Source organism: Callithrix jacchus, chromosome 11, assembly GCF_049354715.1.
Source record: "Callithrix jacchus isolate 240 chromosome 11, calJac240_pri, whole genome shotgun sequence".
Lineage (NCBI taxonomy): Eukaryota > Metazoa > Chordata > Mammalia > Primates > Cebidae > Callithrix > Callithrix jacchus.
In genome coordinates, this window is record NC_133512.1 from 95,283,475 (window position 1) to 95,310,677 (window position 27,203).

The 27,203-nt window shown below is 43.3% G+C and overlaps 1 long non-coding RNA gene across 1 annotated transcript in view; it reads right to left on the reverse strand.

Annotated features, from left to right (window-relative positions):
• Window positions 1-10,665: 10,665 nt before the first annotated feature.
• Window positions 10,666-27,203, reverse strand: part of LOC144578284 (uncharacterized) — a 29,634-nt gene continuing 13,096 nt past the window's right edge. The window contains exon 3 of the long non-coding RNA XR_013523761.1: window positions 10,666-11,095. This is a non-coding gene — a long non-coding RNA (uncharacterized LOC144578284). The remainder of the gene's footprint in view (window positions 11,096-27,203) is intronic.

Genomic DNA, 27,203 nt, shown 5'->3' on the forward strand with positions numbered 1-27,203 from the left:
TATCATTGACAAGTCCAGGGATTAGGACATGAATACTTTTGGGGACCATTCTTCAGCCAACCAAACTCCCCTACAAGACTATGAACGCATAAGGGGAAAATACTGCCTTTCCAACTCCATCTGCAGGACCTTGTACAGCGCCTTGTAATGCTACTAGTGTTCGACCAAGTTTGCCAGATGAATGAATTCACTTACCTACCAATCCTTCTACAATCACCTCCTTACCTTTTGAGTTTCCATGGCTAGTCTTTGACCATTTTTATGCAAATATACACTTGCTTTATGACATATTTTGCAAATGTACTTTAAAAAGCATTGGGGAGGCCACAGGTGGTGGCTCAAACCTGTAATTCCAACATTTGGGGAGCCTGAGGCAGGAGGATCACTTGAGCCCCAAAGTTTGGGACCAGCCTGGACCACATAGCAAAACCCCATCAAGAGAAGAGAGAGAGAAGAGAGAGAGAGGAGAGAGAGAGAGAGAGAGAGGAAAGGAAGGAAGGAAAGAAAAAAAGAGAAAGAGAGAAAGAAAGAGAAGAAAATAAAGGAAAGAAAGAGAAAGAAAGGAAATGAAGAAAAGGAAGGAAAGAGAAAAAGGAAGGAAAGAAAGAAAGAGAGAAGGGAAGGAAGGGAGAAAGGAAGGGAGGAAGGGAGGGAGGGAGGGAGGGAGGGAAGGAAGGAAGGAAGGAAGGAAGGAAGGAAGGAAGGAAGGAAGGAAGGAAGGAAGGAAGGAAGGGAAAGAGAAAGAAAGAAAGAAAGAATCGTTGAGCCATTCATTTTATCTCAGAGTTTCCTTTAAACTCTCTGGCTTTCAGTGATTTCAGAATAGGGCTTCATTTTTCCCATTTCCATCTATCTTCTTTGTTTTTCCATTCATGATATAAATTTTTCTCAAAACATCTGGCCCAGGGTCTCCAGGCCTTCCTGGAGAAGCCTAGTCATGTGGCTCCATCCAATCAGGACTACCTTGTATCATATTTCAATTGCCAGCCAGTTTAATCATCCCTTCTTTCGGGAAAGTTAGGCTTATGAATAAATCAAAGCAGCTTTGCAACAGAAGTCAGGGACAAGCTAACTTGCTGGGAAGAACTTTGCCTTGCAAATATATTGCTTTCTCCATCATAAACAAGGTCACCAACACTACCTTTCACCTTGATGAGAAATTCAAATTTTCAAAAGAAAAAATTGCCCTACAGGTAGAGGAATTTTAACCAGTCTTAGAATCTTCTAAAAATAAAAAGATAATAATTTCTCCATCATAAATTTGTTCTGGTTAACCCAAGAATTCCTGCAGTGTTTTATTTGTGTGACCAAACATCCTAAATCTCACTGCTAACTACAAGTCCCTAAATCTAACTGTTTTTGCTGACAAGAAAGAAAAATCTGGAAGGTCCAGATTTTGCAGACATTTTTCTTGGCTTTGGCATTCCTCACCAGTGGCGGCCAAGCTGATGCTGTCATCTTTGATCACTTTGTTTGGACACGAGACTATGAAAAAGTACAGCCTGCACCCCATTCATCCTGTGAGTCTGAGCCCTGGTCAGCCATGCACGAAGGCAGGCAGGCAGCAAGGGCCCAGAGGGGCAGGGTGCAGGGCTGTGCGCAGGCTCAGGGACCACTGCATCACAAACACATGTGTGGCAGAATGCATTGCCCAAAAGTGTCCACAGAATTAAAATGTCCCCAGGCTCTTCTAGGATCTTATCCCTCCCCATCAAGAGAGGAAGTCTATTTACCTTGAAGATGCAAGGGACTTTAAGTGCCTCAATGAACAGAATCCAGGAGAAATTGTGCTGGGTGACTTCCAGAGCAGGGCCATTAGGCAATGTGCTCTCACAAGCACAAGTTGTCTGTGCCCCTGGAGTCCAGTCACTGCATTGTTCTAAATCCAAGTCCACATGGAGTATGGACTGAGAGTCCAAGCTGAGGGGTCAGACAACATCCAGCAGCAACTACCAGACTGAGTGAGGCTTCCAAAGACTCCAGGTCTGGTCTTCAACCTGCCCTTACTGAAGGTGAATGGAGCAAACACAAGCTATCCCCACCGAGTCCTGCACAAACTGCAGATGTATGAGTGGCATGGTTTGAATCTGTGTCCCCACCCAAATCTCATGTTGAATTACAATCCCTAGCATTGGAGGCGGGGCCTGGTGGGAGGTGATTGGATCAGGAAGGCAGTTGTTCATGGTTTAATACCATCCCTCTAGAGTTGTGCTCACGACAGAGTTGTCAGGAGATCTGGTTATTTAAAAGTGTGTAGCACCTCCCCACTAGCTCTCTTCCTTCTGTTTCAGCCACACACGACATGCCTGCTTCCTCCTTTGCCTTCTGCCATGATTGTAGGTTTCCTGAGGCCTCCCGAGAGGCCAAGCAGATGCCGACATCATGCTTCCTGTACAGCCTGCAGAACTGTGAGCCAATTAGACCTCCTTGCTTTATAAACTACCCGTTATCAGGTATTTATTTATAGCAACGCAAGAATGGACTAATACAATGAGCAATATAAATGGCTGCTTTTAAAGCCACTAAGTTTGGGGTAATTTGTTACACAGCCACAGTAAATGGAACCACGTGGAGGCTGGAGACCAAGACAGGTCAAAGCAAGGCCCATGGGCAGAAGACAAGGGCCAGCAGAATAAGCCGACAGGCAAAGCACATCAGGAAACAGCATAGTGAGCCAACATTGATTTTGAAAGATCATGGGAACTAGAAAGAACATGAGGCCAAGAATCTTTTTCTATTTCTATTTCTTCAACTTGATGAAAAATCATTTTCATGCTGAAATCCTGTTTTTATAATCAATGACTACCTATACATGGGTTAAGAAATTTTAGGCTGGGTGCAGTGGCTTATACCTGTACTCCCAACATTTGGGGAGGCCAAGGCAGGAGGATTGCTTGAGCCCAGGAGTTCAAGACCATCTTTGGCAACATAGCAAGACCCTCCTCTCCACAAAAAAAAACAAAAAAATTAAAAATTAGCCAGGCATGGTGGCATGTGCCTGTAGTTCCAGCTACTCTAGAGGCTTAGGTAGAAGGATCACTTGAGCCCAGAGTTGGAAATTAGGCTGGGCAGTATAGTGAGACCCTCATCTCTACAAAAAAATATTAAAAATTATCTGAGCATGGTTGTGCACACCTGTAGTTCCAGCCACTTGGCAGGCTTAAGCCCTGGAAATGGAAGCCATAGTGAGCTATGTCCACTCCACTCCACTCCAGCCTGGATAACAGAGCAAGGTCCTGTCTCAAAAAAGAAAAAAGATTTTAAATTTCCAAAGTTAAGTTTCTATTTTATATGATAAAACAGCTAAGTTTTTGCAAAGGTCAAGATTACATTACTAGTGCATTGTTATATCCCACTTCTCACTCCTAAACTCCAGGTGACACCTGCTCTGCCTGACCCACGGGTACCTCAAATTTAGCATCTGAGAGTAAGCTCATCTTCCTACCTCCCCCCACAAGTACTCCTCCTTCTGAATTCCCTATCTCGATTAATGGCACCACCATGCATTCATTTCTTAGGCCAGAAAACTAGGGCATCCTAATTTCCTTCCTCTCTTTATTTCCAAATGTTACCAATCATTAAGTCCCAGAGAGGCGCCTCTTCACCTCCCGTTTGCCTCTCCTTCCCATTCACAATCCCAGGGCCAGCTCAGGCATTCACTTTCACTGAATGTGCTGAATTTTCTCATTTCCCTGGTGTTCCTGCCTCTACCCTTTCCTCTTTTGGGCCCATTGGTCATTTCTGTGCAGAATGACCGTTCTGCACAGAAATTAGATCAGTCATCTTCTCGTCGAAAGTCTTTCCCGAGTCCTTACCAGTATCAACATAAGATGGAAGAATGGCAGGCAGGACCTCTCCAAGGCGGCTGAGTCCTAGCTCCATCCTGAGTCCCATCCCTGCCTCTCCTGTCTCAGGCTGTGGTCTCCAGGAACAGACAACGGGCCTTTTCTGACTCTCCCATCTGTCCTGCCTCTGTGCCCTCAGGCTGTGCCTTGTAGGAACAATGTGCCTTCTCCAGCTCTCAACCTTCCTGCCTCTGTACCCAGGCTGTGGTCTCCAAGAACAGAGGATGTTCCTTCTCTGACTCTCCAGTCCTTCCCTGGCTCGGTGCTTGGCTGCAGCTCTGCTGGGTGCCTTCCCCGCACATCCCCTCCAGGAAGCTCAGCCTCACACCAAATCCCATCCCAAACGCCCCCCTTGTCAACCTCAGCTTGACTCCCTTCATTGTACTTGCGTGAGTTGCCGTCCTATGATCTCGCTATCATCTGGGCATCCATTTTTTTCTAGTACATGTGCAATCAGATTTCAGTTGTCTGCCAGCATACCTGCTTTCCAGCAAGCCTTTGAGCTTTGACAGTTCAGGGACTATGTATGTTTATCCGTGTCTCCAGTACTTAGCACAGCACTTATTCACATAAGCGCTTAAAACTACTTGATGCTTGAATGAAATATCAAAAAAAAAGAACTGCCATTGAGTTATTTACAACCTGGACTCTTTGTTTCCTTTCTCTAGGCCTTAGGTCCTACATCTTACAGCCAGAAACTGGGGGTGCCTTGCTCTCAAATTCCCTTCCAGTTCTCACTTCACAGGAGCAATGAGAACCCCCTAGGCTGGACCAGGTAGCACTGCCCACTACAGTGTTTGCAAACAGCTCACCACTGGAATCACCCGGGAAGCTTGTGAACACCTGAGGCCCCTAACCGCACCACAGACCCTCTGAAGCACAGCCTCACAGAGAGGAGGTGAGTATTTTGAAAAAGCTCCACGGATAACCCCGAGGCTCAGCCAGAATGGAGAAGCCCTCAACCAGCAAGCACAGCAGGGTGTCTCAGACATGATCCTTTGCAGACCCCAGAGAAAAGGCTGGATCAACTCTACACTAAAAGTTAAACAAATAAAGAGACCAGTGGAACAGGACAAAGAGTCTTGAGAAAGACCCACAGGGACTCCCTGAAAACACTGGTGTACTTAGAATGATTGTTAGCTGAGAGCTTCTATCTCATGGCAGTAAGGCAGGGCAGTGCGTGGCCGGCCACGTCTATGGGATGACTGTTTGGTGACAGAAGCCCAGCCAGGAGCAGCAACATAAAATGGCTTCAGTAGGAATTACAATTGAGAAAAAGATTTTTTTAGGGCTCTGTAATAAAAAGTTGACTTAGTTAAAACTAATGTTTTGTCTGTGTGTGTGTGTTTGTGTGTGTCTTTTATATATATATATATATATATATATATATATATATATATATATATATATATATACAGCATATATATATAGTGTCTATACGTATAATATATATATATATATAGTGTCTTAAGGCCCCTATTCTCTCTCCGTGAAATTTCTCCACTGACTGGAACCTGTTTCTTCTTTTGCTTCTGCATGTTCCTCATTCCTCTTGCCACCCTCAATGTCACAGGTAGCAACTATCTGGGCCAGCTGCACAGGCGGTAAAGGAATCTACCAAGATAGTCGTTGGTTAAAAAAAGAAAAGCAGACTTATTAGAGAAAGTACAAAGTTACAAGAAAGCAATGGGCAGATCAGCAGGAGAGAAGCTGAGTTCCAGGAGACAGAGGCTTGCCGGGGATTTGACAGGATGGCGTTTGTGCTGGAGGAGGCTACACACAGTACTGATAACACCAAAGTTGCAGTGAGCTAGCTTGCATTTTTCTGTCAGGAAGTGTTTGATGGTAGGTCTAGGTGTGGGAAGATCATGCGTCATGTGAGTTATCTGGTCAGGAGGGCTGCATGTCTTGGACCATAAAGAAAGGCAGACTTACAGCACATCTGCTTTTTCTTTTTGCTTTCCCCTGCTCCCACCAGCCTGACACCTCTTCCCTAATTAGGACTGCACACTCACTGCCACATGAGGGACCTAAAAAGGGAAATTTCCGATAGCCTGGGATCCCTTGGGGAAAAGGGAACAGGTCCCGGACTCTTTCTAGGAGGATCACTGGTTTTTATTCATGGAACTCCAAGAGTCGTAAGTGGACAGCTAAGAGTCTACTGCCTTTTGTATTGCTTTTCCCGATCTCTTTGGCTTTGGGGATACCAAAAATTGCATGGTACCATGAGTGGATCTGACCTCAATGCATGTATGGCATCTGGCACTGTGATGGCAGCAAGAGATTCGGAGTTGAGAGTGGCTGAGGACAGCTGTTTGCAGGAGATGGTCATGGCTGCTGGAGGATTCTTGGTTCTTTGGACATTTAGATAAGAAAAGCATGGTCGGGCATGGTGGCTCACGCCTGTAATCCCAGCACTTTGGGAGGCTGAGGCGGGTGGATCACGAGGTCAAGAGATCGAGACCATCCTGGTCAACATGGTGAAACCCTGTCTCTACTAAAAAATACAAAAAATTAGCTGGGCATGGTGGCGCGTGCCTGTAATCCCAGCTACTCAGGAGGCTGAGGCAGGAGAACTGCCTGAGCCCAGGAGGCGGAGGTTGCGGTGAGCTGAGATTGCGCCATTGCACTCCAGCCTGGGTAACAAGAGCGAAACTCCGTCTCAAAAAAAAAAAGAAAAGAAAAGCATGGTGTAGGCCCTAAAAACTGCATGCCTTTTTGGCCCTATTCCTTAAAGGACTTCACTATGAAGCTATAATCTAATTAAGAGACAAGCTAAGTCGAAAAGACCACTCACCAAACTAAATCAGTCTTTGAAACTCTGTAGAAGAAATTTACATCTTTAAAGGAAATCTCCATTTGTAAGATTTGTAATCTGCACTTAAGCCAGGAGGAACTTTAACTAAGGAGAAGACAATGGCTTAGAGTTTACAGGAGAAGCCTTGCTTTTGTTTAGATCTGAGTCCTGTATCTTGAGATGTAAACTTTCTATCTTGTTTCTCCCGAGTCCTGTCTTTGGAGATGCATGAAACAGGTATCCAAGAGATTAATTGTCTAAGATGCGGAAGATATTTTTTGAAAACTAGTGAATGAAGTCTTATAAATTTATAAAATCTGCTTCTGTGCATCTGTTATGTCTATCTGTTTACAAGTGTCATGAATGTAAAATCTTTTAGGTTGACTGACGACACCATGGACACCATGGTAACCTCTGTGACCTGCACGGACATTCCAGACGACTTCCTAGAAAATCTTAACCTGAAGACTATGAAAAGGGAAGGATGGTCAACCCCTATAGCACCTACTTAACTTGAGACATTCCTCCGTTGTTCCTTATTTCCACCTCAATTGATAAGGCAACTGGACTTTGTAACCAACCTTGGTCAACCTCATGACTCCCTACAACTCCCTCCCAGCTTGCAAAAACCACCTGAACTGTAACTTCTATAACTTTCCACTGCCCACCCCAAACCTATAAAACCAACGCCTATCCCCCTGCCCTCCACTGACTCTTTTTTCAGATTCAGGTGAATAAAAGCCATGTTGCTCATACAAAGCCTGTTTGGGGTTTGCAATTGAATAATGAATATGAGATACTTCACTACCAAAATACATGAAAGTACTCTAATCAATTGGCTTAAAGAAAAATCAAGTGCTTAAAACAAATTTTTATTTTAAAAATTTGAAGCTAGCTCAAGTGCCTTTTAGTTCATGTGACGTCAGTAATCTTTGGCAAATAAACTAGTTTCAAAATTCTCTTGATTAATCTGAAGTCTTAAACTCATGTTAAGTAAACGGGGTGGTTTTTCACTAGAAATTAGAGTTATCAAGAGTTAAAATCATAATATATGTAATTAAAACTACTAGATAGAAAAGAAATAATTCTATATGCTAAGTGTGTAAAGAAAGATGCATTTTTGATAAACATGCTTATAAAAAAAGATGTGATTTTTGCTAAAGAAAAAGTAATTTTGCCTATTTTAAAGACTACAGAAAGGTTGCTTCAAAACGAAAGAAAAAATGATACAGATAAAACTAAAGGGATAGAAAGGGAAAGGATAAAAGGATGGGAAATGAGACACTTCCTTCCTCGGTGTCCACATGGTCACCCATGGTATGCAGCTGTACCTATGGTGCACTCAATTGCTAAAGTAAAAGTTACAGTGGAATTCAGAGATAAATCAGACTCCTGGGGTGTTGGTTCACTGGATGTACAAGGAGATGAAAATTCATAAGCAAAAAGCAAGTATTCAATCCCTTGGTTATTGTTATGTTTAATAGCTAAAACAAAAGTAAAACAATGCTACGTTAGGGCTTGAGGCTGGATCAAGCTAAGCTGTGGAGCTGTCTGAGCTCAAATCACTGGCCAAAACTACACAAAAAGGGGAAATTGTATAATCACCTCATGGGTTTTTCCTGTATGATACACAGACATAAATCTGTTGAGAGCACAGCATCGCAGTAGAGAAAGTTTAACTGAGAGAAGGCCGACCCACACAAGAGAACTGGAGTTACCACTCAAATCAGTTTTGCCGAAAGCCCGGAAGTTAGGATTTTTATAGACAATTGGTGGGCAAGGGGCTAGGAGATGAATGTTGCTGATTGACTGGACATGAAATCATAGGGGTGTGAAAAACGGTTCTCATGTGCTGAGTCCATCTTTGGGTGGGGCCACAGGACAAGCTGAGTCATGAATCATGAATCTGGATGGGGACCATCTGAAAAAGATCTCAAAACGCAGTCTTAGGGTCTATAGTAGTGATGTTATCCATAGGAGCAATTGGGAAAGTCACAAATCTTGTGACATCTGACCACGTGACTCCCGAGCAGTAAGGGATTCTTGAAACAATACCTACATTTATCAGAGCTCAGGCACCTTCCATAATTCTATTCTTGTAGCTTGTATTAGTCTCATGAAGGTGACTTTCAGTGCTTAAGCCAGGAGGGGATTCGTTCTGGTGGGGGACTAATCATCCTTGCTTTCAAGTTAAACTATTGTTAGCAGTGGTGAATCCATATGGGTCTTTAGCAACATGATTCTTGCCTCCTCAGAAGAAATATTTTGATTGAGCGGCATAAGTCAGAGTGAGAAACAAAGGCAAGTTTTAGTGGAGGAGTGAACATTCATCAAAAAGTTTTAGAGCAGGAATGAAAGGAAGTAGAGAACACTTAGAAGAGAGCCAAGGAAGCAGCTGGAGAGTCAAGTGCTCTGTTTGACCTTTGACTTGAGGTTTTCTATCCTGCATGCTTCCAGGATTGCATTACTTCTCCCTTTATTTTTCCTTGGGGCAGGCTGTCCACATGCGCATGGCCTGCCAGCACTTGGGAGGGGCCACAAGCACAGTGTGTTCACTGAAGTTGTGCACATGCTCATTTGAGGACTTCTTCCCTCACCAGCCAAGCATTTCTAGAGAAAAGTCATATACTGGTTAAACCCGGCCAATTTGCCTCTTAGTACACATGCTTGAGCCCACTTACCGTTCCTGAGATCTTATTGGGAAGCTGTTATCACCAGCTTCAGGCTTTTTCTATTAGGAGGGTGCCTTTCTCTGGCACCAGCTGCTACCAATTATTATTTTAGCAGCCAGCCTAGCAAATGCCTGACATCACCTAATGGTGGCCTGACATACCTGGTGGGGAAGGGGCCTCTCCTGCCCTGCTCATGTCTGCCTGACTACCTACTGTAACAAAACTCCCACTATAAATGCCAAGTGGAGCACCCTAGATGGTGCAGTTGATGTGTTTTGTATGCAAGGCATGTGGGATTTGCTTTGTGATGATAGGGACATTCACCCAGGGAATATGCCTGTTACCCAGGTCACGGTAAGTGCTATGGTTGAAAGGGCCCCTTCTATATCCACACCCCATGTGATTCCTGCAGAATCTAACAATAGGAGAAGCCTTATGTTACAGATGCTAATAAAAATATTAGGTTAATTAACAAGAGAGGGAAGAGTCATGGGACCTACCCCAAGAAATGGAAGTATGTAGAAGGTTATTAAGAAATGAAATGAATAAAGTACAAACCAATAAGGTTAAACCAACAACCTTCCATATTGTTAATGAAATTAACAATTATTAATGCAACAACATGGAAAATTAATTAATACAACAATTATGGAAGAGTAACTAATGGAATTAACAATTGTTGTTAATACAACGATATGGAAGATTGGGTGAACCAAAGGGAGCCCCTGTTGGTCTCCCAACATTAAGGGGCCCCAAATAAGTTTCCTGTATTTACCCACAGATTAGAGATTGATTTTAACTAGAGGACAAAGACTGCAATGAGAAAGATGACTGACAATTGTCTGGGGCAATGTTGAGGTCAAGCTAAGATTGACAAAAGGGTCCCCAAGTCCCTTGGTTCAACCACATGAACCCTGAGCAGGAAGGGATGATAAAAGCTATGCCTACATCTTAGCAGAGTTCTAAGAGTTGCTACACACACACACACACACACACACACCCCTTCTCATTTAAGATTTGTGCATTTCAATGTATGTATGTTTTACTTCAACATAAATATTCTGAAGTTAAATCTTGTCAATTTAGCACATCACTGGAGCTCAATATTAGCATAAACTCAAATTTAGGCAAATTTACATACCAAAGTTGCACAGCAGTACATAGTTATACAGTGTAACCCAGGGACCAAGAACATGCTCACGTCTTTTAAGATTACAATTAAAATGAAACCACAAACACATTTGCTTTATAAAATTCACAGGCCCCTGAGAACACAGCACAGAGTGCCAGGATGCTGTCCATTCTGGCTCTGGAAATACTTAGCAACATGGCCTAGCATTCAAACCACTGTGGTCAGCTTCTTACGAGATCATCAGTGCCCCCTCCCAGCCTTGGCACATCTCGGCACAGCCCCATGTTTTCTCTTTGAGGGTGCTGTCAGGGGTCATTTTGAAGATAATGAGCAGCTTAAGTTTAGTCCCAAACTTTATTCTCTATCGTTAAAATTTAACCCTGGAAATACATAACTTTTTCTCAGCAGTCCTTGCGGTTTATTAATTTACCTAAACCGATGGAGCAAAAGAGAAGAGACACAAGAAAAGGAGCACATCTAGGCTGTGACTCTTGGCCATCTGACTGCATGGGTTGCTCCAGACTCCAGCGGAATGAAGAATTCCCAGACCTTGTCGGCTTTGTCAGAATACTTTCTCAACTGGATGGCAGGAAACATGGATTCAAACCCAGTCTTTCCGCTCACCCTCAATGGGTTTTTGCTTCTGCACCTGGAAGACAGGGATGACAGCACGGGCCCCTACTGACCTCAGTTTGAAGCAATGATGAAACATGACACATTTTTAGAAGGAAGGTTGCTTAGGGTGATAATACCATCTTCACTGTCATCTCCACAAGGTGGAATTGGTGAGATTAACAGATACACATTGGACGTCAGTAGTACACGCGAAACCAGGTTTAAATGCTATAAGTAACTTTCCCCCAAAATAATGATTGTCTTTTACTTAATCCCCAGTGTGATAGTAAATATAATGATTATTTTACTGGTAAAAAATAAATTTTACTTTTAAAAGAAGCATTTTCAACACTGATGCTCCCCCACATTTTTTAATTATCCCATTGACAAAAACTGCATCTTTCTGCTTCTTACCATCCAATACTCCTCAGTGCAATGGATGCAGCTGGTGCCTAATCAATAGCACTTAAATGACAGTGCCAACGGCTTCACTGACTGCAGCTAACTGCCACTGCCGTAGTTACCTGAGCCCAGTTTGCTTAAAAAGACTCTAAGTCACCTGTCTCAAAGCAAGTTTTGGGGGACTTTAGCACCTCGAAGTGTTTTGAGAAAGAAAACAAAAAGGATACCAGCAACTATAATCCTATACATAAATCCCCCCAAAGGGTGCAAAGCCTGATGTAGAAGAAGGTACAATGCAATGCGGCCCCTCCTCTGTTCATCTTTCCTTTTATCCTCAAAGTTTTGGCACACACATGTTGTCAGTTACATGTACATTTAGTGATTTTGTCCACCAGAAACACAAAATGTATGCAGAAATCTGCTCCCAGCTTAAGCAAGCACCAGACAAACACCCAGGACATGCACGTGTGCGCACACACATACCCCTCAAGAATCTCCTGGCTTCCTCAGCTCACCTCATGTCAGGGGCTCCGTCCATCCACATTGTGTGTCACAACTATCCTTCCACGTCAGATGACCCTCCTTCCACCACTTCACAATCATTCACAAACTGAAATCTTTCTGACACGTGTGTCCAAAACCAAAATTCAAACTTTACTTTTTTGAGACAGGGTCTCATTCTGTTACCCAGGCTGGAGTACAGTGCTGCAATCTCTGCTCACTACAGCCTCAACCCCTCAGGCTCAAGCAATGCTCCCACCTCAGCCTCCCAAGTCGCTGGGATGACAGGCGCCCACCACCACACCCAGTTAATTTTTGTATTTTTTGTAGAGATGGGATTTTGCCATGTTGGCCAGGCTGATCTCGAACTCCTGGGCTCAAGTGATCTGCCTGCCTTGGTGTCCCAAAGTGCTGGCATTACAGGTGGGAGCCACTGTGCCCAGCCCAACATTTGAACTTTTTTAAAGTACCATATTGATCATAGTATGTATGTATATCTAAACCATTTAACATGGAGACAGTTTTTATTAAGTGCCATATTTTAACATGTCGCTATTTTTGAGTGTTATTCCTAACTCATTTTTTCATGGAAGCCCTGTAGCTTTTACTGTATAATTTTACATAACATGGTAACTTTTGGGAATGCTTATAGCGGAATTGACTATGAATTCTGGGAAGGAACTGGGAGAGTGAACAGAACGAATGCCTTACTTTTTTATTATACACACCCATGTTACATGGTAAAATTAAAAAAAAAAAAAAAGCCCAAAACAGTTAAGAAATAAAGGGCAAAGGAGCAGAGCTTCAGGTGTATCCACACAGGCCATCTGCTGCACAAGTTGGGAACACAGGCTGCCATGCACCCACCGCCCCCAGAGGAGTGGCAGCCCCGTGATTTCAGAATCCCCTTTGAGTTTGCAAAATGGTGTGTAATAACTTCCTCTTAGAGACTGACAATACTTGTCAGCATATGGAAGGCTCTGAGAGACTCACCAGCAAAGAAACGTGTAACTGTAATCAACCTGGAGATTCCAGAACATACATGACCATGGGACATGTTTTTGGTACAGCATCCACTAACAGCCCACGGAAAATAAAATCTGCCCTCTGGCTATAGAGTGAGTGAGTGAGCGAGTGAGCAGCTGAATGAATGAATGAAAGTCTGAAACACAGAAAGAATCAATTTGGGTGGGATTAGGAAGAAAGTTGGGAAAAGAGGAAAGACAAGGAAACCAGACGAGAAAGTTTTCAAACTTCAGGCATGGAATTGTTGCCTGATGCTAACTTTCCAGAATCCACTATCAGGCTCTGCTGGACAGAGTAACAGAGAAGGAGGCTTCTCCAGCATCTGACTCAAGTGGGTTCCCATTCACTAGGAGCAACTGTTAGCAAATACATGAGTGAGGGTCACCTTCACACTTGCTTTCAAATAAAAATATTTGCTTCTTTGACTCGAGAACCCCCCAACTCTCTTCCTTTGTCCACTGAATTTGCAGACTTTTTAATCTTTCTAACTTTTGAGTTATGATAGACAAAAATTGTATATATATACCGTATATACATGATGTTTTGATAGATGTATAAATTGTTAAATAATCGCCATGATCAAGCTTATTAACCGTCCATCACCTCACCTTTTTTGTGAGTGTAGTGAGAATATTTAAGATCTACTCTCATGGCAAATCAGAAGTGCAGAGTCACTGTGCGGGCTGTTAGATCCCAGAACCTGTTTCTCATAAACTGAAACTTTGCACCAGGTGACGAGTCTCTCTCCATTTCCTGCAGGGATTCTAAGAGATAGACTTCCTCCAGGAGCTCAGCTCACACACGTTTGCAAATGAATGGGCTATGATTTTTTTCTAACACTTTACGAAATAATTAGCCTTGCTAAGAAAGTTCTAGACAGAATATTCTGAAATGAAGGCTATAGACTGAGGGGACTGGGCCTGGTTTCTTGTGAAATAGACCATAGCGTGGCAGCCCTTACTCAAGAGCAAGCAGGTGGCATTTCTCCAGGCCATTAAACAAACCAGTAACATGGCTGCCGCTCCTGGGGAATTCCCGGCCACCCCTAAGCTGGCCAGAACCCTCATGTTCACAAAGCCAAAGATCTGTTTTAAACACCACAATTAAAGCTTCTCCATGGTCTCAGCTTAAGACTCAAGTGTCAGGAGTAAAACCATCTCTCAGAGGGAAAATGGAACATTTTAGCAGAAGTGGCTTAAATTCTCAGGCAGCCTTAAATGGTTCTGCTTTAGGGAACACACCCAACCACACAGGAATGCTTCCCAGGCTGAAACCTAACACGTAAAAGGAAAAGAACCAGTGTACTTGGGTTGGGGGAGGTGGCTCATGCCTGCAATCCCAGCACTTTGGGAGGCCAAGGTGGGAGGATCATCTGAGGTCAGGAGTTCAAGAACAGCCTGGCCAACATGGTGATACCCCATCTCTACTAAAAACACAGAAATTATCAGGGTGTCGTGTCTCATGCCTGTAGTTCTCAGGAGGCTGAGGCAGGAGAATCACTTGAATCCAGGAGGTGGAGGTTGCAGTGAGCAGAGATCGCGCCACCACACTTCAACCTAGGTGACAGAGCGGGACTCTGTCTCAAAAAAATAATAAAGGAAATACTGTACTTGGGGGCCCACGTGAAATAGGTTTGCTAGCTCATGTGCAGTACAGCCTGGAGGAAACCCAGCAGTGCTGACGCAGGAAAATAGGGTCTGGAGGCAGGGAACGTAAGGCCAATTCCCACGTCAGCTGTGACAGGAAGCATCGTCTCCACAGGGCAGCCCCCGAGTAAATGCCTCTGTAACTGTACCACTTGCCCTCTCCCAGGGACATACTGCATGTACACAGGGCATACACCAAGTAAGCAATGGAAACCCCTAGCGGGTATTTAAACTCCCCAGCATTCTGCAGTGGGGTTCTTGAGCCCCTATGCTTGGGTCCGCTCCCACACTGTGGAGTATACTTTTAATTCCAATAAATCCCTTCATTTCTTCCTTGCTTTGTTTGTGCATTTTGTCCAATTCTTTCTTCAAGATGCCAAGAACCTGGACACCCTCCCCTGGTAACAGTGCTTCAGAAAGAATTTACCAAAATTCTTATTTCTCAGGTTCATTAGAATCTGGCCTCTGTTGCACATATTTCTACAGATGAGGTAGATCCCACTAACCTGAAGGCACCACAGAGCAGACATCAATTGTCATCCTTCTCTGCCTACTACCACAGACCCTAGGCCAGAGCTCACAGCCCACAGACAATGAATAAATGGTTTTTTTAAAGGAAGGAGGGAAGGAAGAGAAGGAGGGAGGGAGGGAGGGGTGGGAAGGGGAGGGGGAGGGGGGACAGGGAAGGGAAGTTGGGAGAGGGGAAGGGGAGAGTGGAGGGAAGGGGAGAAGGGAGGGAGAGGGAGAAGGAAGGGGAGAGAGGAGAGGGTAGGGAAAGGGAGAAGGGAAGGAAGGGGAAGGAAGGGGAGAGGGAGAAGGAAGGGGAGAGGGGGAGAGAGGGGGAAGGGAGGAGAGGGTGTGGGGTGGGGGTGGGAGAAGGGGAAGGGAGAAGGGAAGGGGTGAGGGAGGGGAAGGGGGTGGGGGTAAGGAAAAGGGAGAAGAGTGGGGGGAAGGGAAGGGGAGAGGGGAAGGGGAAAGGGAGGGGAGGGAGAAGGGGAAAGAGGGGGAGGGGAAGGGAGAGGGGGAGGGGAGGAAGGGAAGAAAGAACAGTTTATTGAATAAATGAATAAGTGAATGTGGTGTAAGTACTGTATGCCACAATGTTCTCACAGGTTACACCATCATTCCAGTGAGAGCCATCTGGTCCCCTTTTTGTAATTTCCTTAATGAAACAACTAGACTGAAAATAGAGCATCACTTGGAGGGCAAAGTCAGGTTAGAGGATGGGTTAGGAATGATTTTTTAGTTTTAGTTTTAAATTTCACAATAGGTTATTTGTTCTTGACTGCACAAAAGAGGTCATTGGAGATTGTTGTTATCAGCAAATATTCTAATGTCATTTAAATCTAGATTTTCCCCCCGCTCGGCCATTCATTGTGTTTGTAACCTTCGGAGGTGCGCAGAAGCCTCAGTGTCCTCCTCTGCAGAATGTGAACAAGAGCAGTACCCACCTCATGAGGCTAGCGTGGGGATGACATAGTTGGCACAGGGGATGTATTTTGCAAAGCGCCTGAAACACAGAACATTCTCAATGCCATCAGTTATTATCAAAATGTTTCAAGTTATGGAGCCAGCTAGCCGCTCTTCTACATGCCCTCAGTGCTCACAGCTCTTCGTGGTTAGACTCTCACTAATTATACTACTTCCCAGAAAGGAAAAAATATGCTTAAGATTACCATTGGAGAATCCAAGATGGCCCAAAAGAAACAGCTCCAGAGTGCAGTTCCCAGAAAGAACAACACAGAGGGTGAGTGTTCACCACATTTCCAAACGAGTTTCCACTGCCCCCAGATCAGGAGATTGCCAGGCCAAAAAGGGCCACGAGCTTCCAGCATGGCTGCTTCAGCTGCTGCTGCAGGTTGGTGCACAGAAACTCACACAAATCTGGGCAGCAGTTTCAACTGGCACCTGGAATACCTGGGAGACAGAGCCACCCATTCAACTGAAAGAGACAGGGCTGAGACAGGGAGCAAGGTGATCTGGCTCAGCAGATACCACCCCCACAAAACAAGTAATCTGAAATGCTCTGAATTGAGAATTTTGCAGCAACTGCAGCTGGACCCATGATGGTTCTGTTCAGTGGGGGGAAGGGCGTCCACCAATACAGAGGCAGTTCTAACTGCCTCAAGGAAGTTTACACGGCAGCTGGGTAGAGTCTGTGGCAGCTCAGCAATACCTCTGTTGGCAGACTGTGACTAGAGTATCTCCACACAGAGCAGGGCATCTATGAAAGAAGGCAGGAGCCCATCAGAAATGTATAAATAAAGCCTGACTGTCCTAGGACAGAGCACCTGGGAAAAGAGGTGGTTATGAGTTCCGCTGCAGCAGACTTAAATATACCCACCCAGCAGCTCTGCACAGAACAACGGAACTCCCAACATAGCACTTGAGCTCCTATAAGGGACACAATATCTCCTCAAGTAGCTCCCCAACCCCAGTATACCCAAAAGATACCTTATAAAGGAGAGCTCAGGCCAACATCTGGCAGGAACCCTTCTGGGATGAAGATAACAGAAGAAACCAGCAGCAACCCTTACTGTTCTGCAGCTCCTGCAGGTGATCCCCAGACAAGCAGGGTCTGGAGCGGACCTCCAGCAATCCTACAGCAGAGAGGACCAACGGTTAGAAGGAAAACTAAGAAACAGAAAGAAATAGCTTCAACATTAACAAAAAGGATGTCCTCTCAGAGACCCCATTTGAAAGTCACCAACTACAAAGACCACAGGTAGATAAAGCCACAAAGATGGGAAGAAACCAGTGCAAAAAGGATGAAAACACCAAAAACCAGAACAACTCTCTTCCTCCAAGGGATCACAATTTCCTCACAGGCTAGGGAACAACGGTGCATGGAGAATGAATCTGATGAACTGACAGAAACAGCCTTCAGAAAGTGGGTAATAACAAACTTCTCAAAGCTAAAAGAACAAGTGCTAACCCAATGCAAAGAAACTAAGAACCTTGAAAAAGGGTTAGATGAAATGCTAACTAGAATAAACAGCTTAGAGAAGATTATAAATGACTTGATGGAGCTGAAAAACACAGCACGAGAACTTCGCAAAGAATACACAAGTTTCAATAGCTGAATCAACCAAGCAGAAGAAAGGATATGATAGAATGAAGATCAACTTAATGAAATAAACCATGTAGGCAAGATGAGAGACAAAAGACTAAAAAGAAATGAACAAAGCCTCCAAGAAATATGGGATTATGTGAAAAGACCTAATTTACATTTGATAAGTGTACCTGAATGTGACAGAATGAATCCAAGCTGGAAAACACTCTTCAGGATATTATCCAGGAGAACTTCCCCAACCTAGCAAGGCAGGCCAATATTCAAGTCCAGGAAATACAGAGAACACCACAAAGATATTCCTCAAGAAGAGCAACCCCAAGGCACATAATCAGCAGATTTACCAAGGTTGAAATGAAGGAAAAAATGCTAAGCACAGCCAGAAAGAAAGGTCGGGTTACCCACAAAGGGAAGCCCATCAGATTCACAGTGAATCTCTCAGCAAAAACCCTACAAGCCAGAAGACAGTGGGGGCCAATATTCAACATCATTAAAGAAAAAAACTTTCAACCTAGAATTTTATATCCAGCCAAACTAACCTTCATAAGTGAAAGAGAAAATCTTTTATGGACAAGCAATTGCTGAGAGATTTCATCACCACCAGGCCTGCCTTACAAGAGCTCCTGAAAGAAGCACTAAACAAGGAAAGGAACAACCAGTACCAGCCACTCCAAAAACATACCAAATAATGAAGACTATCAACACAATGAAAAAAATGCATCAACTAACAAGCAAGTCATCCAGCTAGCTTCAAAATGGCAGGATCAAATTCACACATAACAATATTAACCTTAAATGTAAATGGGCTAAATGCCCCAATCAAAAGACAGACTGGCAAATTGGATAAAAAGTGAAGACCCATCGGTATGCTGCATTCAGGAAACCCATCTCATGTGCAAGGACACACATAAGCTCAAAATAAAGGGATGGAGGAAGATTTGTCAAGCAGAGATCAAAAAAAGCAGGAGTTGAAAATTTAGTCTCTGATAAAATGGACTTTAAACCAACAAAGATCAAAAGAGACAAAGAAGGACATTACATAATGGTAAAAAGATCAATGCAACAAGAAGAACTAATGATCCTAAATATATATGAACCCAATACAGAAACACCCAGATACATAAAGCAAGTTCTAAATGACCTACAAAGAGACTTAGACTCCCACACAATAATAGTGGGAGACTTTAACACTCCACTGTCAATATTAGACAGATCAATGAGACAGGAAATTAACAAGGATATCCAGGACTTGAACTCAGATCTGGACCAAGTGGACCTAATAGACATCTAGAGAACTCTCCATTCTTTTGAGAACTATACATTCTTCTGAGCACCACATTGCACCTATTCCAAAATTGATCACATAACTGGAAGTATATCATGCCTCAGCAAATGCAAAAGAACAGAAATCATAACAAACAGTCTTTCAGACCACAGGGCAATCAAATTAGAACTCAGGATTAAGAAACTAACTCAGAACCACACAACTTCATGGAAACTGAACAACTGGCTCTTGAATGTTGACTGGATAAACAATGAAATGAAGGCAGAAATAAAGATGTTCTTTGAAACCAACGCGAACAAAGACACAACATACCAGAATTTCTGGGACACATTTAAAGCAGTGTCTAGAGGGAAATTTATAGCAATAAATGCCCACATGAGAAGCAAGGAAAGACCTAAAATCGACACCCTATCATCATAATTGAGGGATCTGGAGGAGCAAGATCAAAAAAACTCAAAAGCTAGCAGAAGACAAGAAATAATTAGGATCAGAGCAGAACAGAAGGAGATACAGACACAAAAAACCCTTCAAAAAATCAATAAATCCAGGATCTGGTTTTTTGAAAAGATCAACAAAAGAGACTACTAGCCATATTAAAGAGAGAGAGAGAGAGACGAATCAAATAGATGCAATAAAAAATGATAAAGGGGTTATCACCACCGACTCCACAGAAATACAAACTACCATCAGAGATTACTATGAACAACTCTATGCACATAAACGGGTAAACCTCAAAGAAATGGATAAATTCATAGACACTTGCACCCTCCCAAGCCTAAACTAGGAAGAAGTTGAAACCTTAAACAGACCGATAACAAGGGCTGAAGTTGAGGCAGCAATTAATAGCCTACCAACCAAAAAAAGCCCAAATCCAGAAGGGTTCACAGCCAAATTCTACCAGACATCCAAAGAGAAGCTGGTACCACTGCTTCTCAAACTATTCCAAACATCACAAAAAGAGGTAATCCTCCCCAAATCTTTTTATGAGGCCAACATCATCCTGATACCAAAACCCTCAAACACTCAACAAAAAAAGAAAACATCAGTCCAATATCCATGATGAACATAGATGCAAAAATCTTCAATAAAATTCTGGCAAATTGACTGCAACAGCACATCAAAAAGCTTATCCATTACGATCAAGTAGGCTTCATCCCAGGGATACAAGGTTGGTTCAACATAGATCTATAAACATAATCCACCACATAAACAGAACCAAAGACAAAAACCACATGATTATCTCAATAGATGCAGAGAAGGCCTTTGACAAATTCAACAGCCCTTTATACTAAAAACTCTCAATAAACTAGGTATAGAAGGAACATATCTCAAAATAATAAAAGCTATTTACAACAAACCTACAGCCAATATCATACTGAATGGACAAAAACTGGAATCATTCCCTTTGAAATCTGGCACCAGGCAAGGATGCCCTCTCACACCACTCCTATTCAATCTAGTATTGGAAGTTCTACCCAGAGCAAGTAGTCAAGAAATAAAAATAAAGGGTATTCAATTAGGAAAGGAGGAAGTCAAATTGTCTCTGTTTGCAGATGACATGATTGTATATTTAGAATGCCCTATCATCTCAGCCCAAAATCTCCTTACTGATAAGCAACTTGAGCAAAGTCTCAGGATACAAAATCAATGTGCAAAAATCACAAGCATTCCTATACACCAATCACAGACTGAGAGCCAAATCATAAGCGAACTCCCATTCACAACTGCTACAAAGAGAATAAAATACCTAGGAATACAACTAACAAAGGATGTAAAGGACCTCTTCAAGGAGAATTACAAACCACTGCTCAATGAAATAAGAGAGGACACAAACAGATGGAAAAACATTCCATGCTCATGGTTAGGAAGAATCAATATCATAAAAATGGCCATATTGCCCAAAGTAATTTATAGATTCAATGCTATCCCCATCAAGCTACCAATGACCTTCTATAAATAACTGGAAAAACCGACCTCAAAAGAGAGCCCACATAGCCAAGACAATCCTAAGCAAAAAGAACAAAGCTGGAGGCATTATGCTACCTGACTTCAAACTATACTACAAGGCTACAGTAATCAAAACAGCATGGTACTGGTACCAAAACAGAGATATAGACCAACAGAACAGAACAGAGGCCTTGGAGGCAATGCCACACATCTATAACCATCTGATCTTTGACAAAAAGGACAATAGCAATGGGGAAAGGATTCCCTGCTTAATAAGTGGTATTGGGAAAACTGTCTAGCCATGTGCAGAAAGCAGAAACTGGACCCCTTCCTGACACCTTACACTAAAATGAACTCCAGATAGATTAAAGACTTAAATGTAAGACCTAACACCATAAAAACCCAGAAGAAAACCTAGGCAAAACCATTCAGGATATAGGCATAAGCAAGGACTTCATGACTAAAACACCAAAAGCATAGGCAACAAAAGCCAAAATAGACAAATGAGACATAATTAAACTCCAGAGCTTCTGTACAGCAAAAGAAACAATCATTAGAGTGAACCAGCAACCAACAGAATGGGAAAAAAATGTTTGCAGTCTACCCATTGGACAAAGGGCTAATATCCAGAATCTACAAAGAACTAAAACAGATTTACAAGGAAAAAAACCATCCACACGTGGGTGAAGTATATGAACAGACACTTTTCAAAAGAAGACATACATGAGGCCAACAAACATATGAAAAAATGCTCATCATCACTGGTCATTGGAGAAATGCAAAGCAAAACCACATTAGATGCCATCTCACACCAGTTAGAATGGCGATCATTAAAAAATCTGGAGACAACAGATGCTGGAGAGGATGCGGAGAAATAGGAACACTTTTACACTGTTGGTGGGACTGTAAATTAGTTCAACCATTGTGGAAGACAGTGTGGCGACTCCTCAAGGATCTAGAAATGGAAATTCCATTTGACCCAGCAATCCCGTTAATGGGTATATACGGAAAGGATGAGAAATTATTCTATTACAAAGACACATGCATAGGTATGTTCATTTGGCACTATTTACAATAGCAAAGACTTGGAACCAACTCAAATGCCCATCAATGATAGACTGGACAAGGAAAATGTGGCACATATACACCATGGAATACTATGCAGCCATAAAAAAAGATGAATTTGTGTCCTTCGTAGGGACATGGATGAATCTAGAAATGATCATTCTCAGCAAACTGATACAAGAACAGAAAATCAAACACTGCATGTTCTCACTCATAGATGGCTGTTGAACAATGAGAACACATGGGCACAGGGAGGGAAGCATCACACACTGGGGTCTGTTGGGGGGTGGCCAGGAGAGGCACAGCTGGGGGATGGGGAGGTTGGGGAGGGATAACATGGGGAGAGATGCCAGATATAGGTGACGGGGGGAGGGAGGCAACAAACCACATTGCCATGTATGTACCTATGCAACAATCCTGCATGATCTGCACATGTACCCCAGAACCTAAAGTACAATAAAAAATTAGTATAGTATGCTTACGATGTACCAGGACATTGTTCTGAGTTACGAATATTATTTTTAATCTTCACATCAACCTAAGAGCTGTCTCATTACTATCCGCATTTTACAGATGAGGAAACATGAAAACAGAGAGATTAAGTAATTTGCCCAAGGTCACACAGCTTATAAGCAGCAGAGACTCACACCTAGGCAGTCTGGCTCCAGAGCCTGGACTCTGAACCCCACTCCACTCCACCTCCTCAATAACTTCTGGTATTTATTCCAACTGATCTGTTATCCCACCCAAAGAAGACATGTCGGTTTTGTTTTTATTACTCAGGAGAAAAAGAAAAGGCATATTATTTCCAGGCATCAGCCAGGCCATTAGGAAAAATTCCATCTGTCTGTGCCTCAATCAGCTGGAAAGTAACAACAAAATAAATTCAAAAAGAAAAACACTTAAAATGTTTGATTGCCAAGAATTCAACATGTCTTAAGAAGGCCTCCAGCTACAAATCATCTTTGGATCGAATCTTCAATTACAAAGGGATAAATTAATTCCCTCCAGATGGCAGCAAAGCTTAAAAGCATCCCCAGTAGCCCCATTATTTTTCAATCTAACTGAAAACAAAACCCTACAAGAAAATACTTTCAAATGTCTTACTACTGCAAAATCTGAATGCATCACAGGAGCCACGTCGCTTCCATCTGATTATAAACAGCATTTCTCCTTCCCCTCACTGCTGGGTCAGAGTAGGGGCGCAGGTCGCCTGACACCCGGTGTCCAGGTGAAGCAACGAGCAGAACAGGACAGAACAAAGCTTCCAGGGCACACAGGCAAGGCCAGGCATTGGGTGTCTTGGGACTCATGCAGAAATTCTAAGGATGACTGTAGCCAGGATACTGCAGGAGCCATGGGGCCAGAGCAGCGTAAACACACAACACGAGAGGGTGGAGGTGGAGAAGGGCCGATGGGAACCAGTGTCATTAACCCAACCCAAGAGCAATGTCCAGAGGTTCTGTAAAAGTTGGCTTAGAACAAGGAGTCAGGTGAGTTCACTCATTCATTACAAACTATATTTGTTAGACCAGATGACCCTAACTTTGAACTTATTTCACTGTGGGGATGAATTTTTCATCATAAGTGCTTGCAGGGTTACCACCTCACTTTGTAATCTACCTGGTCATGATTTTATTTCTATCTGGTTTGCTTTAAGAACCGCCTGTAGTGTTTACACACCCATACAGAAACACACTGAGAGTGAGTGCAACACCATAAAAGTTGGTCCGATTTTACGGAGCCTTTATTCTAGGTGTGTTGTGAGCCTCCTAGGTAAGGACAGGGAATGCCTCTACAGAGTCTGCCATCATACCTGGAAACAGGCTACTGTCCAGTACCAGCTATGTTGGTCGGAAAGCCCACGTCATTTGCCTTGAAAAAAGCTTTCTGACAACACATACGCTTTCTTTTAAAACATGCTAACTCATACTATTTTATTTCAGAGACTTAGGTTGTATTTTGTGTTTCTGAAAGCTAGCACCTCTGCCCAGTTGGAAATAATGAGACATCTTTCACTGGATTTTGGAAAATTGTTCCCCATGTGTATTCATCCATTCTCACACAACTATAAGGACATACCTGACACTGGGTAATCCATAAAGAAAAGGAGGTTTAATGAACTAACAGTTCCACATGGCTGGGGAGACCTCAAAATCATGGTGGAAAGCGAAGGAGGACCAAAGGCACATCTTACATGGTGGCAGGCAAAAGGGCGTGTGCAGGGTAACTACCCTTTATAAAACCATAGGGTCTTTTTTTTCTTTTTTTTCTTTTTTTTTTTTTTTTTTTTGCCAATCAGTTTGAGCTTATGAGGTTGCTCAGGTTAGCCTTGAACTGATGACCTCGCCTTCACGAGCGCCATGACCTCCGGCGGGAGCCACTTTGGACCCCCTAAAACCATAGGATCTTATGAGACTTATTCACTATTACAAGAAAACACAAGAAAGTTCGCCCTTATGATTCAATTACCTCCCATGACACGTGGGGAGCTATAATTCAAGATGAGATTTGGGTGGGGACCCAGCAAACAGCAAATCGTATCACCATGGGATTCCAACCTCACTACAAAATGAGCAAACACTTGCTTAAGAATTATTCCATTCACTACTCTGCTTTACAAGTGAACGGTGATGGGAAGGACAGAAAGAACTATTTTTAAAGTAGACTAAAGGAGAAAAACAAAATTATTGTTAGTTTCTTCACAATTCTAGCTGTTAGAACAAGGTTAGACCCCTGCAATCTTAAAAAGAAAATCCTTGGAGGTTTTAATTAAACATTTTACACATTTAAAGTCTTGCAATGGTGCTTTAAGGGTCTGTGTAGCCTGTGAATGGCGTCGTACAGATAAAATTTTCATTTTTGAATGATGAAATGTGATAACACCTCTTGATCTTTCACTTGAAATCAAAACGATCACATTTTTTAATATAATTTAAGGATATGAACTTAGGGGGCTAGAAGACTTCTAAACTGGCTTCTACGCACCCAATGATTTAAATGTAACTATTTTGTTGGGATTTTTAGCTGAAATTATATGTGTGTATATAACTAAATAATCTATAAATTGTAATATGTATGTTTGCAATTATTTAAATATTCAATATTTCTGTTCAACTTTTTAAAAAATCAGATAAAAAATGACACTTGTTAATATGCTTTATGTTCCAGGCACATAAAGTTAATACGGGTTATCTCCATCTCCCAGCTCCAGAACTCCAGAGCTAGGAGATGGTTCAATCAGCAAATCAATGGGAGAGATAAGGACAGGAAGGCAACAAGGAAAACTGGAACCCCAGAAGGTAATGAAAAATTCGGTCATTGGGAGAAATCGGTTTCTTCAAAAGACCAGAGTGCAAAGCAGGACAGGCAGTTCCAAGGAGCAGAGAGGCGTGGCGCCTGCCGCACATGCCCAAGGAGCGGAGGCGCGGGACCTGCCGCACGTGCCCAAGGAGCGGAGAGGCGCGGCGCCTGCTGCACGTGCCCAAGGAGCGGAGAGGCGCAGGCCCTGCCCTATGTGCCCAAGGAGCGGAGAGGTGTGGAGCCTGCGGCACGTGCCCAAGGAGCAGACAGGTGCGGAGCCTGCTGCACATGTCGCCCTTACTTACACTCTCACTGTGGTCATTGTCCTGACAGCTTCGTCCCCAGGAGACTTTGTCCAGACTAACACTGTGAGCTGACAGAGCCTAGAACCTGAGAGATGTCCTGTCAGTCCTAGAGGATGGATCGGGGGTGGATGGAGGAGAAATGAGTTTACAAGCTAAGGACTGAAGGAAACTGGCCAAGAGGTAAGACAGCAAGTCAGCTACTGGGTACCAGAGTCAACGTGGATGACTGTCAGAGACACGCAAATCAGAACCTCACTGATATGCCATCTCACATCCATCAGAATGGTTTTTACTAAAGTCAGAACACAGCAGATGTGGGCATGGATGCAGAGAAAAGGGAACCCTCATACACTGTTGGCAAGAATGTAAATTAGTACAACCCCTACAAGAAACAGTATAGAGATTTCTCAAAGAACTAAAAAGAGAACTTCCATTTGACCCAGCATCCCACTACTGGGCATCTACCCAAAGGGAAAGAAATTATATAAAAAAAGATACCTGCACCTGTGTGTTTACTGCAGCACTAGTCACAATAGCAAAGTCATGGAACCAATCTAAGTGTCCATCAATAGTTGACTGGATAAAGAAAATGTAATATATATACACCATAAAACACTACACAGCCATAAAAAAGAATGCAATCATGTCCTTTGCAGCAACACAGCTGGAGCTGGAGGCCATTACTGTGAAAACTGAGCCATCACAGAAACAGAAAATCAAGTATCACAAGTTTCTCACCTCTAAGTGGGAGCTAAACAAAAGGTACACATGGACATAAAAGCAGAGGAAATAGACTCTGGGCAGAGATAGAGTGAGCGGGGCGAGGGCTGAAAAGTTACTGCTGGGCACAATGTCCAGTATTTGGGTGAGGAATGCACTAGAAGTCCAACCCCCACCATTATGCATGCAGAACCCATGTAACAAGCAAGCACACGTGCCCCTGAATCTGAAATAAAAATCACTTTAAGATTCAGAGTGGAGCCAACAGCGGTGCTGATTGGATGCTGAACTCAAGAGGAATCCTTGAAACCTCAGGTTCCTCATCTTCAACATGGAAATGATGATTTGCGTAGGGTTGCCATGAGGAGTACCTGTGACTGGATACTAAATGTTCAGCAGAGCGCCTGACTCACAGCGAACGCTCATGGTGGTTGTGCTAGTGTGAGGAGTGACCATGCTGACAGGTCATGGCGGCAGCCTGGGATTAGCGGCGGCAGTGGTGGTGGCAGCCGTGGTGATGGTGGTAACCGTGGTGGTGGTAACAGTGGCAGTAGCAGTGACAGTAACGGCAGGAGTAATAACAGTGGTAATGGTGGGGGTGAGAGTTGTTACGTGTGGTAGGAATCCAGCAGTGACTGCACTGAGCAGCAGTGGTGTGAGAGTACGGGAAACAGTGGCAGCGGCAGGGTGGTGGAGAGGGGAGGTAGCCTTAACTTCCCTGACACTCTCCCATCACCCTAGCAAGATTAAGGGGAGCACTAAGCAGGGGTAGCCCACAGATGGGAGTAAAGAATGCAGAGAAGGTAAGTAGCAGTCCTTGGAAGTCCTGTACCTAACCACTACCACAATTAAATAAACAACAAAGAATTCTA